The sequence below is a fragment of the Balaenoptera borealis genome (assembly GCF_965194805.1).
Source record: "Balaenoptera borealis genome assembly, chromosome: 17".
NCBI lineage: Eukaryota > Metazoa > Chordata > Mammalia > Artiodactyla > Balaenopteridae > Balaenoptera > Balaenoptera borealis.
In genome coordinates, this window is record NC_138876.1 from 43,826,130 (window position 1) to 43,839,123 (window position 12,994).

Sequence of the window (12,994 nt, forward strand, 5' to 3'; positions counted from 1 at the left end):
TAAGGCTGCCGCTGCAGCCACCAAGGAGCCTGTGTGCAAGCACAGGTCACTCTCCACACCTCCCCTCCTGTGAGCCTGTGCAGCCTGCCACTGCCAGGGTCCCGTGATCCAGGGACAACTTCCCCAGGAGAACGCACGGCATGCCTAAGGCTGGAGCAATGTCACACCAGCCTCTGCCACCGCAGGCTCGCCCCACATCCGTAACCCTCCCTCCCCCCAGCCTGAGTGAGCCAGAGCCCCCAATTCAGCTGCTCCTTTAACCCCGTCCTGTCAGAGCGAAGAACAGACACCCACAGGTGACCTACATGCCGAGGTGGGTCCAAATCCAAACCTGAAACCTGGGAGCTATGAGAACAAAGAAGAGAAAGGGAAATTTCTCCCAGTAGCCTCAGAAGCAGTGGATTACAGCTCCACAATCAACTTCATGTACCCTGCAACTGTGGAATACCTGAATAGACAACGAATCATCCCAAATTGAGGAGGCGGACTTTGGGAGCAAGGTATATTATTTTTTTCCCTTTTCCTCTTTTTGTGAGTGTGTATGTGTATGCTTCTGTGTGAGATTTTGTCTGTATAGCTTTGCTTTCACCATTTGTCCTAGGGTGCTCTCTGTCTAGTTGTTTGTTTTTTTTTTAACTTTTAAAAAATTTTTGTCTTAATACTTATTTTTTATTTTTTATTTTAATAACTTTATTTTATCTTATTTTATTTTATGTTATATTATTTTATCCTCCTTCTTTCTTTCTATTTTTTCTCCCTTTTATTCTGAGTCGTGTGGATGAAAGACTCTTGGTGTTCCAGCCAGGAATCAGGGCTGTGCCTCTGAGGTGGGAGAGCCAACTTCAGTACACTGGTCCACAGGAGACCTCCCAGCTCCACATAATACAAAACGGTGAAAATCTCCCAGAGATCTCCATCTCAACACCAAGACCCAGCTTCACTCAACAACCAGCAAGCTACATTGCTGGACACCCTATGCCAAACAACTAGCAAGACAGGAACACAGGCCCATGCATTAGCAGAGAGGCTGCCTAAAATCGTAATAAGGCCACAGACACCACAAAACACACAACCAGACGTGGATCTGCCCACCAGAAAGACAAGATCCAGCCTCATCCACCAGAACACAGGCAGTAGTCCACTCCACCAGGAAGCCTACACAACCCACTGAACCAACCTTAACCCCTGAGGACAGACACCAAAATCAATGGGAACTACGAATCTGCAGCCTGCGAAAAGGAGACCCCAAAAACAGTAAGATAAGCAAAATGAGAAGACAGAAAAACACACAGCAGATGAAGGAGCAAGGTAAAAACACACCAGACCTAACAAATGAAGAGGAAATAGGCAGTCTACCGAAAAAGAATTCAGAATAATGATAACAAAGATGATGCAAAATCTTGGAAATAGAATACACAAAATGCAAGAAACATTTAACAAGGACCTAGAAGAACTAAAGAGGAAACAAGCAATAATGAACAACACAATAAATGAAATTAAAAATACTCTAGAAGGGATCAATAGCAGAATAACTGAGGCAGAAGAACGGGTAAGTGACCTGGAAGATAAAATAGTGAAAAAAACTACTGCAGAGCAGAATAAAGAAAAAAGAATGAAAAGAACTGAGGACAGTACCAGAGACCTCTGGGACAACATTAAATGCACCAACATTCGAATTATAGGGGTCCCAGAAGAAGAAGAGAAAAAGAAAGGGACTGTGAAAATATTTGAAGAGATTATAGTTGAAAACTTCCCTAATATGGGAAAGGAAATAGTTAATCAAGTCCTAGAAGCACAGAGAATCTCATACAAGATAAATCCAAGAGGAAACACGCCAAGACACATATTAATCAAACTATCAAAAATTAAATACAAAGAAAACATATTAAAAGCAACAAGGGAAAAACAACAAATAACACACAAGGGAATCCCCATAAGGTTAACAGCTGATCTTTCAGCAGAAGCTCTGCAAGCCAGAAGGGAGTGGCAGGACATATTTAAAGTGATGAAGGAGAAAAACCTACAACCAAGGTTACTCTACCCAGCAAGGATCTCATTCAGCTTTGATGGAGAAATTAAAACCTTTACAGACAAGCAAACGCTGAGAGAGTTCAGCACCACCAAACCAGCTTTACAACAAATGCTAAAGGAACTTCTCTAGGCAAGAAACACAAGAGAAGGAAAACACCTACAATAACAAACCCAAAACCTTTAAGAAAATGGGAATAAGTACATACATATTGATAATTACCTTAAATGTAAATGGATTAAATGCTCCCACCAAAAGACACAGACTGGCTGAATGGATACAAAAATAAGACCCATATATATGCTGTCTACAAGAGACCTAATTCAGACCTAGAGACACATACAGACTGAAAGTGAGGGGATGGAAAAAGATATTCCACGCAAATGGAAATCAAAAGAAAGCTGGAGTAGCAATTCTCAAATCAGAAAAAATAGACTTTAAAATAAAGACTATTACAAGAGACAAAGAAGGACACTACATAATGATCAAGGGATCGATCCAAGAAGAAGATATAACAATTGTAAATATTTATGCACCCAACATAGGAGAACCTCAATACAAAAGACAAATACTAACAGCCATAAAAGGGGAAATCGACAGTAACACAATCATAGCAGGGGACTTTAACACCCCACTTTCACCAATGGACAGATCATCCAAAATGAAAATAAATAAGGAAACACAAGCTTTAAATGATACATTAAACAAGATGGACTTAATTGATATTTATAGGACATTCCACCCAAAAACAACAGAATACACATTTTTCTCAAGTGCTCATGGAACATTCTCCAGGATAGATCATATCTTGGGCCACAAATCAAACCTTGGTAAATTTAAGAAAATTGAAATCGTATCAAGTATCTTTTCCGACCACAATGCTATGAGACTAGATATCAAATACAGGAAAAGATATGTAAAAAATACTAACACATGGAGGCTAGACAATACACTACTTACTAACCAAGTGATCACTGAAGAAATCAAAGGGGAAATCAAAAAATACCTAGAAACAAATGAAAATGGAGACACGATGACCCAAAATCTATGGGAGGCAGTAAAGGCAGTTCTAAGAGGGAAGATTATAGCAGTACAATCCTACCTTAAGAAACAGGAAACATCTCAAATAAACAACCTAACCTTGTGCCTAAAGCAATTAGAGAAAGGAGAGCAAAAAAACCCCAAAGTTAGCAGAAGGAAAGAAATCATAAAGATCAGATCAGAAATAAATGAAAAAGAAATGAAGGAAACAATAGCAAAGATCAATAAAACTAAAAGCTGGTTCTTTGAGAAGATAAACAAAATTGATAAACCATTAGCCAGACTCATCAAGAAAAAAAGGGAGAAAACTCAAATCAATAGAATTAGAAATGAAAAAGGAGAAGTAACCACTGACACTGCAGAAATTCAAACGATCATGAGAGATTACTACAAGCAACTCTATGCCAATAAAATGGACAACCTGGAAGAAATGGACAGATTCTTAGAAATGCACAACCTGCCGAGACTGAACCAGGAAGAAATAGAAAATATGAACAGACCAATGACAAGCACTGAAATTGAAACTGTGATTAAAAATCTTCCAACAAACAAAAGCCCAGGACCAGATGGCTTCACAGGCGAATTCTATCAAACATTTAGAGAAGAGCTACCACCTATCCTTCTCAAACTCTTCCAAAATATTACAGAGGGAGGAACACTCCCCAACTCATTCTACGAGGCCACCATCACCCTGATACCAAAACCAGACAAAAATGTCACAAAGAAAGAAAACTACAGGCCAATATCACTGATGAATATAGATGCAAAAATCCTCCACAAAATACTAGCAAACAGAATCCAACAGCACATTAAAAGGATCATACACCATGATCAAGTGGGGTTTATTCCAGGAATGCAAGGATTCTTCAATATACGCAAATCAATCAACGTGATACAACATATTAACAAACTGAAGGAGAAAAACCATATTATCATCTCAATAGATGCAGAGAAAGCTTTTGACAAAATTCAACACCCATTTATGACAAAAGCCCTGCAGAAAGGCATAGAGGGAAATTTCCTCAACATAATAAAGGCCATATATGACTAACCCACAGCCAACATCGTCCTCATTGGTGAAAAACTGAAACCATTTCCACTAAGATCAGGAACAAGACAAGGTTGCCCACTCTCACCACTATTATTCAACATAGTTTTGGAAGTGTTAGCCACAGCAATCGGAGAAGAAAAAGAAATAAAAGGAATCCAAATCAGAAAAGAAGAAGTAAAGCTGTCCCTGTTTGCAGATGACATGATACTATACATAGAGAATCCTAAAGATGCTACCAGAAAACTACTAGAGCTGATCAATGAATTTGGTAAAGTAGCAGGATACAAAATTAATGCACAGAAATCTCTTGCATTTCTGTACACTAATGATGAAAAATCTGAAAATGAAATTAAGAAAACACTCCCATTTACCATTGCAACAAAAAGAATAAAATATCTAGGAATAAACCTACCTAAGGAGACAAAAGACCTGTATGCAGAAAATTGTAAGACACTGATGAAAGAAATTAAAGATGACACAAATAGATGGAGAGATATACCACGTTCTTGGATTGGAAGAATCAACATTGTGCAAATGACTCTACTGCCCAAAGCAATCTACAGATTCAATGCAGTCCCTATCAAATTACCACTGGCATTTTTCACAGAACTAGAACAAAAAATTTCACAATTTGTATGGAAACACAAAAGATCCCAAATAGCCAAAGCAATCTTGAGAACGAAAAATGGATCTGGAGGAATCAGGCTCCCTGACTTCAGACTATACTACAAAACTACAGTAATCAAGACAGTATGGTACTGGCACGAAAACAGAAATATAGATCAATGGAACAGGATAGAAAGCCCAGAGATAAACCCACACACATATGGTCACCTTATCTTTGATAAAGGAGGCAAGCATATACAGTGGAGAAAAGACAGCCTCTTCATTAAGTGGTGCTGGGAAAACTGGACAGGTACATGTAAAAGTATGAAATTAGAACACTCCCTAACACCATACACAAAAATAAACTCAAAATGGATTAAAGACCTAAATGTAAGGCCAGACACTATCTAACTCTTAGAGGAAAACATAGGCAGAACACTCTATGACATAAATCACAGCAAGATCCTTTTTGACCTAGTTCCTAGAGAAAACAAAAATAAACAAATGGGACTTAATGAAACTTAAAAGCTTTTGCACAGCAAAGGAAACCACAAACAAGATGAAAAGACAACCCTCAGAATGGGAGAAAATATTTGCAAATGAAGCAACTGACAAAGGATTAATCTCCAAAATTTACAAGCAGCTCATGCAGCTCAATAACAAAAAACCAAAAAACCCAATCCAAAAACGGGCAGAAGACCTAAATAGACATTTCTCCAAAGAAGATATTCAGATTGCCAACAAACACATGAAAGAATGCTCAACATCATTAATCATTAGAGAAATGCAAATCAAAACTACAATGATAGGGCTTCCCTGGTGGCATAGTGGTTGAGAATCTGCCTGCCAATGCAGGGGACACGGGTTCAAGCCCTGGTCTGGGAAGATCCCACATGCCATGGAGCAGCTGTGCCCGTGAGCCACAATTACTGAGCCTGCGTGTCTGAAGCCTGTGCTCTGCAACAAGAGAGGCCGCGAGAGTGAGAGGCCTGCGCACTGCAATGAAGAGTGGCCCCTGCTTGCCACAACTAGAGAAAGCCCTTGCACAGAAACGAAGACCAAACACAGCCATAACAAAAAAATTAATTAATGAATTAATAAAAAAAAATAACGCTTGCTCCTTTTCTAAAAAAAAAAAAACTACAATGATATATCATCTCACACTGGTTAGAATGGCCATCATCAAAAAATCTAGAAACAATAAATGCTGGAGAGGGTGTGGAGAAAAGGGAACACTCTTGCACTGTTGGTGGGAATGTAAATTGATACAGCCACTATGGCGAACAGTATGGAGGTTCCTTAAAATACTAAAAATAGAACTACCATACGACCCAGCAATCCCACTACTGGGCATATACCCTGAGAAAACCATAATTCAAAAAGTGTCATGTACCAAAATGTTCATTGCAGCTCTATTTACAATAGCCAGGACATGGAAGCAACCTAAGTGTCCATCATCGGATGAATGGATAAAGAAGATGTGACACATATATACAATGGAATATTACTCAGCCATAAAAATAAACGAAATTGAGTTATTTGTAGTGAGGTGGATGGAGTTAGAGCTGTCATACAGAATGAAGTAAGTCAGAAAGAGAAAAACAAATACAGTATGCTACACATATATATGGAATCTAAGGGCGAAAAAAAAAAGGTCATGAAGAACCTAGTGGTAAGACGGGAATAAAGACACAGACCTACTAGAGAAAGGACTCGAGGATATGGGGAGGGAGAAGGGTAAGCTGTGACAAAGCGAGAGAGTGGCATGGACATATATACACTACCAAACGTAAAATAGATAGCTAGTGGGAAGCAGCCGCATACCACAGGGAGATCAGCTCGGTGCTTTGTGACCACCTAGAGGGGTGGGAGGGAGGGAGATGCAAGAGGGAAGAGATATGGGAACATATGTATATGTATAACTGATTCACTTCGTTATAAAGCAGAAACTAACACGCCATTGTAAAGCAATTATACTCAAATAAAGATGTTAAAAAAAAATGTGGATACTTCAAAAGACCTCTGAGACAACATCAAGCATACTAACATTCACATTAATGGGATCTCAGAAGGACAAGAGAGAGAAAGGGGCAGAGAATATATTAGAAGAAATAATAGCTGACAACTTCCCTAATTTGGGAAAGGAAATAGATATCCAGCTCCAGCAAACAGGGAGTTCCAAATAAGGTAAACCTAAAGAGGTCCACACCAAGATAAATTATAATTAAAATCAAAGATAAAGAGGGAATCTTAAAAGCAGCAAGAAAAAAGCAACTAGTTACATACAAAGCAACTCCTATAAGACAATGAATTCACTTTTCAGTGGAAACTTTGCAGGCTAGGCAAGAGTGGCATGGTATATTCAAAGTGGTGAAAGGATAAAATCTACAACTAAGAATAATGTACCCAGAAAGCCTATCATTCAGATTTGAAGGAGAGATAAAGATTTTACAGACAAGCAAAAGCTAAAAAGTTCAGCATCACTAAACCAGCTTTACAAGAAATGTTAAAAAGATTTCTCTAGGCAGAGAAAACTACAACTAGAAATATGAAAACTACAAAAGGAAAAATCTCACTGGTAAAGGCAAAAGTATAGTAAAGGTATAGTATATCAACCATTTATTAAACTAGCAGGAAGGTTAAAAGACAAAAGTAGTAAAATCATCTATGTCCACAAATAGTTAAGGATACATGAAACAAAAATATGTAAAATATGATGTCAAAAACAGTAAGTATGGTTGGGGGGGAGCAAGAATGCAGGGTGGTTAGAATGTGTTCAAACTTAAGAGATCATCAATTTAAAATAATCCTATATGCATATTATTACCTCATGGTAACCACAAACCAAAAAGGTATATTAGATACACACACAAAAAGGAGAAAGGAATCCAAAGATAGCACTAAAGATGGGCATCAAATCACAAAGGAAGAGAGCAAAAGAAGAAAGTAACAAAAAAAGAACTATGAAAACAATCAGAAAGCAGTGAGCAAAATGGCAATAAGTACGCACCTATCAATAATTACTTTAAATGTAAATGGACTAAATGCTCCCATCAAAAGACATAGAAAGACTTAATGTATAAAAAACCAAGACCCATATCTATGCTGCCTACACGAGAATCACTTCAGATCTAAAGACACACATGACTGAAAGTGAGAGGATGGAAAATGGTACTCTATGCAAATGGAAATAAAAAGAAAGCTGGAGTAGCAATACCTATATCAGACAAAATAGACTTTAAGACAAAGGCTGAAACAAGAGACAAAGAAGAACATTATGTAATGAAAAAGGTATCAATCCAACAAGGAGATATAACAATTGTAACTATATATACCCAACATAGGAGCACCTAAATACATAAAGCAGATATTAACAAACACAAAGGGAGAAAATGACAGTAACACAATAGTAGCAAGGGACTTTAACACCCCACTTACATCAATGGACAGATCATCCAGATAGAAAAACAATAAAGAAACACTGGCCTTAAACAACACATTATACCATATGAACTTAATAGATATATATATAGAGAGAGAACATTCTATCCAAAAGCAGCAGAATCTAAATTCTTTTTAAGTGCACATGAAACACTCTCCAATATAGATCACATGCTAGGCAAGAAATCAAGTTTCAATAAATTTAAGAAGATTGAAATCATATCAAGGATCTTTTTTCAACACAACAGTATGAGACTAGAAGTAAACTATAAGAAAAAAACTGCAAGAAACAGAAACACATGGAGCTTAAACAACATGCTACTAAACAACCAGTGAATCACTGAAGAAAGGGGAAATTAAAAAATTTAAAGACCTGGTGAAAAATGAAAACGGAACGCACTGATCCAAAATCTATAGTTCATAACAACACAAGCCTATCTCAGGAAACATGAAAATTTTCAAATAAACAATCTAAACTTAAACCTAAACGAACTGGTAAAAGAACAAGCAAAACCCAAAGTTAGTAGAAGGAAAGAGATAATAAAGATCAGAGGAGAAGTAAATAAAATAGAGACTTTAAAAACAATAGAAAGGATCAATGAAACTGGCTCTTTGAAAAGATAACCAAAATTGACAAACCTTTAGCCAGACTCATTAAGAAAAAGAAAGAAACAGCACAAATAAATTAAATCGTAAATAGGCCTTTTCCACTATGTGAGGACACAGCAAGAAGATAGCTGTCTATGAACCAGGGAGAGGGCCCCCAACAAAAAATGAATCTGCCTGTGCCAAGATCATCTTGGACTTTCCAGCCTGTAGAACTGTGAAAAATAAAGGTTTGTTGTTTAATAATAATAATAATAATTTTTAAATCAGAAATAAAAGAAAAAGGGTTACAAGAGATACCAGGAATAAAGATGCAGACTTACTTGAGTACATGGGGAGGGGGAAGCGTAAGCTGGGACGAAGTGAGAGAGTGGCACGGACATGTATACACTACCAAATGTAAAATAGATAGCTAGTGAGAAACAGCCGCATAGCACAGGGAGATCAGCTCGGTGTTTTGTGACCACCTAGAGGGGTGGGATGGGGAGGGTGGGAGAGAGACTCAAGAGGGAGGGGATATAGGGATATATGTATACATATAGCTGATTCACTTTGTTATACAGCAGAAACTAACACAACATTGTAAAGCAATTATGCTCCAATAAGGTGTTAGAAAAAAAAACATCTTCCTGGATTAGGACACAGTTTTTTGAGGCTGAAGTCCAGTGTGTCCCCCTTTACCTGGCAAAGTAATAAAGCTATCCTTTTCTACTTCACCCAAAAAATAATAAAGAAAAAAAAAGAGAGAAAAAGGAACCCTCATGTGCTGTTGGTGGGAACGTGAATTGGTACAGTCACCATGGAAAACAGTAAGTTTTTTTTCTTAAAAAATTAAAAATAGAACTACTATAAGGTCAAGCAATTCTACTTCAGGTTATTTCTCCAAAGAAAATGAAAACAGTAATTCAAAAAGTTATATCCACCCCAATGTTCATTGCAGCGTTGTTTACAATAGCCAAGATACAGAAGCAACCTAAGTTCCCATCGATAGATGAATGGATAAAGAAGTGGTTTATATATATACAATGAAAATTTACTCACCCATAAAAAGGAAGGAATCTTACCATTTGCAACAAGATGGTTGGACATCGATGGTATTATGGTAAGTGAAATAAGTTAGACGGAGAAAGACAAATACCGTATGATTTCACTCAAATGTGCCATCTAAAAAACAAAACAAACCAACAAACATAACAAAAGAAACAGACTCACAGATACAGAGAACAAATTGTGGTTGCCAGGGGGAGGTGAGAATGGGTGAAATAAGTGAGTGAGATTAAGAGGGACAAACTTCCAGTTATAAAATAAATAATTCACAGGGAGATAATATACAATATAGGGAATATTGTCAATATTGTAGTGACTTTGTATGGTGACAGAAAACTAGCATTATTGTGGTGATCATTGTGTAATTTATAAAAATATGAAATTGCTATATTGAACAACTGAATCTAATATAATACTGGAAGTCAGTTATATTTCAATTAAAAAGACATGCAAATAAAACTCCAAGAAAAAAAGTGTGGGGGAAAATGGAATAAGATTGGCAAAAAAAGAAGAGAAAAAACAGAAATTCAACAGTTCTCATTTAAAGCAAATATTACCAAAGACTGTCCATCACACACTGGTATAAGTTAATTTGATTACTCAAAGTTCTTTGCCATAAGATTTGAGACAAATCTCAAATTAAAAATGATGGAGCACAGTGTATGTCAAATGGGATCCACCAGTTTTTGTGAATCCCTATGATTCCCAGTATTTGACATATACTATGCTGTCAGGATAACTGTAAACTCTGTGATGGCATTGTCCACATCTGTGTTGCTCTGTAGTATATCCCCTAACACCCAATGAATAGAAAAAAAGTGAATGAATTAATTACTTAATCATTAGAAACTAGTTCGGTTTTTGTCATAGCTCATTTTTGAGAGAAATTTTTTCTCATCAATTCTCATAGCTCATATATTTTCCTCTGCCCAGAATACTCCCACTTATTTTCAGGAAACTCTTGATCGCTAGCAAGAAAGAAATACATTGACAAGGTTTTAACAGGCACTGTGATGACAGAAAGCTATTAGACTGGGCTGTGTCTCCAAGGCCTTGTAAAAGAGCACAATTGTATCATTCCTAGACTTGATTAAGATAAAATCTAGGAGTCATCTTTAATCTCTCTTCCACAACCTCCATAATCCATTAGTAAATCCTGTGAGTTCTATCTTTAAAATTTACGTTATTTATGGTATTTCTCACTACCGACACTGTGCCTACCCTAGCTTAAGGCACCACCTTCTTTGATCCAGACTACAGTGACACTATCCCTGCTTGCACTTTTTTCCCTTGCAGTTTTTTCTCCACATAGTAGCCAAGGTGACCTGAAAATTAAAAAATAAAAAATCAGATCATATCACCTAGAACCCCCCCAATGGCTTACTAATATTTTTAAAACAAAATCCATATCCTTACTCTAAATGGTCATTCACTCGCCGCCTCACAGACCCCTCCTCTCCTTTACCTGGTTTCAAGTTCTAGAACACACCAAGAGCATTCCCACCTCAGTCCCATTGCCCTGGTCATTTTCTCAACCTGTAATCATTTTTATTAACTTTTTGTTTGTTTGTTTGTTTCTATTTTTTCACATCATTCAGGTCTCTGCTCAAAGTTTGCCTGTACAAAAGGTTTTCTCCAGCACCCTACCTAAAATAATGTTCCCCTCCCTCCCCCAAGTCACTTTGTCTTTTTCATATAGATAGACTCTATCTAAAATTACATATTTATTTATTGGTGTACTGGTTTATGATTTGTGTCCACAGTAGAATGCAGCTCCATGAGGACACAGTCTTTGTCACACTTTTCTTCTAGTTTTACTGAAATATAATTGAAATATAATTGTATATTTATACAGCACTGTATAAATCTAAGGTGTACAGTATAATGATTTGCTTTACATACGTTGGGAAATGATTACCACAATCAATTTAGTTAACATACACTATCTCATATAGATACAAAAAATATATATATATACCAGAAAAGGAAAATAATGGTTTTTATCCTTGTGATGAGCATTCTTAGGATCTACTCTCTTAACGACTTTCAAATATACCACAATACAGCAGTGTTAACTATAGTCATCTTGTTGCACATTAAATCCCTAGTACTTATTTCTCTTAAAACTGGAAGTTTGTACCTTTTGACCACCTTCCTCCAATTCCCCCCTTCTCCCACCCCATGCCTCTGGTAACCACAAATCTGAGTTACCTTTGCCTCTCTTGTTCACTGTTGTGTACCAGTGCCCTGAATAGCACCTACGAAAGGGCAAGTTCCCTATAAGCATCTGTTGAATAAATAAAATATCAAACAAAAACTGGGCCTAAATTCAACTTGAAAGTAGAAGAAATTCGCCTTGCCAGCTGCCCTTTTTCGGCCCTAAATTCCTGTTAGTGGATTACTACTCACCCCGACGTATACACACATGCTCAAACTAGCGTGCTGCTGTTTTCCTTACATTTCCACAGTGAAAGAATGTAGTTCTATCATGTGTTCACAGTGTGATATAAATGACTGGAAATAACTTTAAGAGTTATGGCTTTCCAGCTTACTCATACTTTATCAATGATCTTAAACTAAGAAGAGTAAACACTTAAAATTTAGCATTTAATCAATATAGCATTATTTGTCATTGCAAAATATTGAAAACAATTTAAATGTCCATATATAGTAGATTGGCTGAATAAACTATTGCTCATACACACTATGAAGTATCATGCAACTATTAAAATAAGAGAGAGTGAGAAAGACCTGCGTGAACTGACTAAGAGTGATTTCTAGGATATATTGTTAAAAAAAAATAAGTGCAAAAGAGTATATAAAGAATATGCTACCTTTTGTTTAAGGAAGAAAAGAGAATTTTTATAAAACTGTAACTTTATTTTTGCAAACAAACAAATAAATCAGAAACTAATGAAACTGACTTTTTACAAGGAGTAGTTGGGAACGGGGTGAAAGAGATAGCAAAGGGTACTCTGAGTATCTGTTCTGTATAGGTTTGACTTTTGGAACCATTTTAATGTTTTACATGTTAAAAATTTTAAATTAAATCAACAAGGAAGGGGGGGAAGGGGACAATGTCAAACTATGTACAAACAGAACAAAGGAACCTAAGTACCTTCCAAAGAAATAACATAACTACTTTGAAGAAGAAAAAAAAAAAAAAAAAAGAA

General features: G+C 36.8%; 1 long non-coding RNA gene across 1 annotated transcript in view; it reads left to right on the forward strand.

The window, feature by feature from the left end:
• The first annotated feature begins 339 nt into the window (after nt 1-339).
• LOC309614706 overlaps nt 340-12,994 on the forward strand; it is a 411,347-nt gene continuing 398,692 nt past the window's right edge. Inside the window, exon 1 of the long non-coding RNA XR_014236373.1 lies at nt 340-1,717. This is a non-coding gene — a long non-coding RNA (uncharacterized lncRNA). The remainder of the gene's footprint in view (nt 1,718-12,994) is intronic.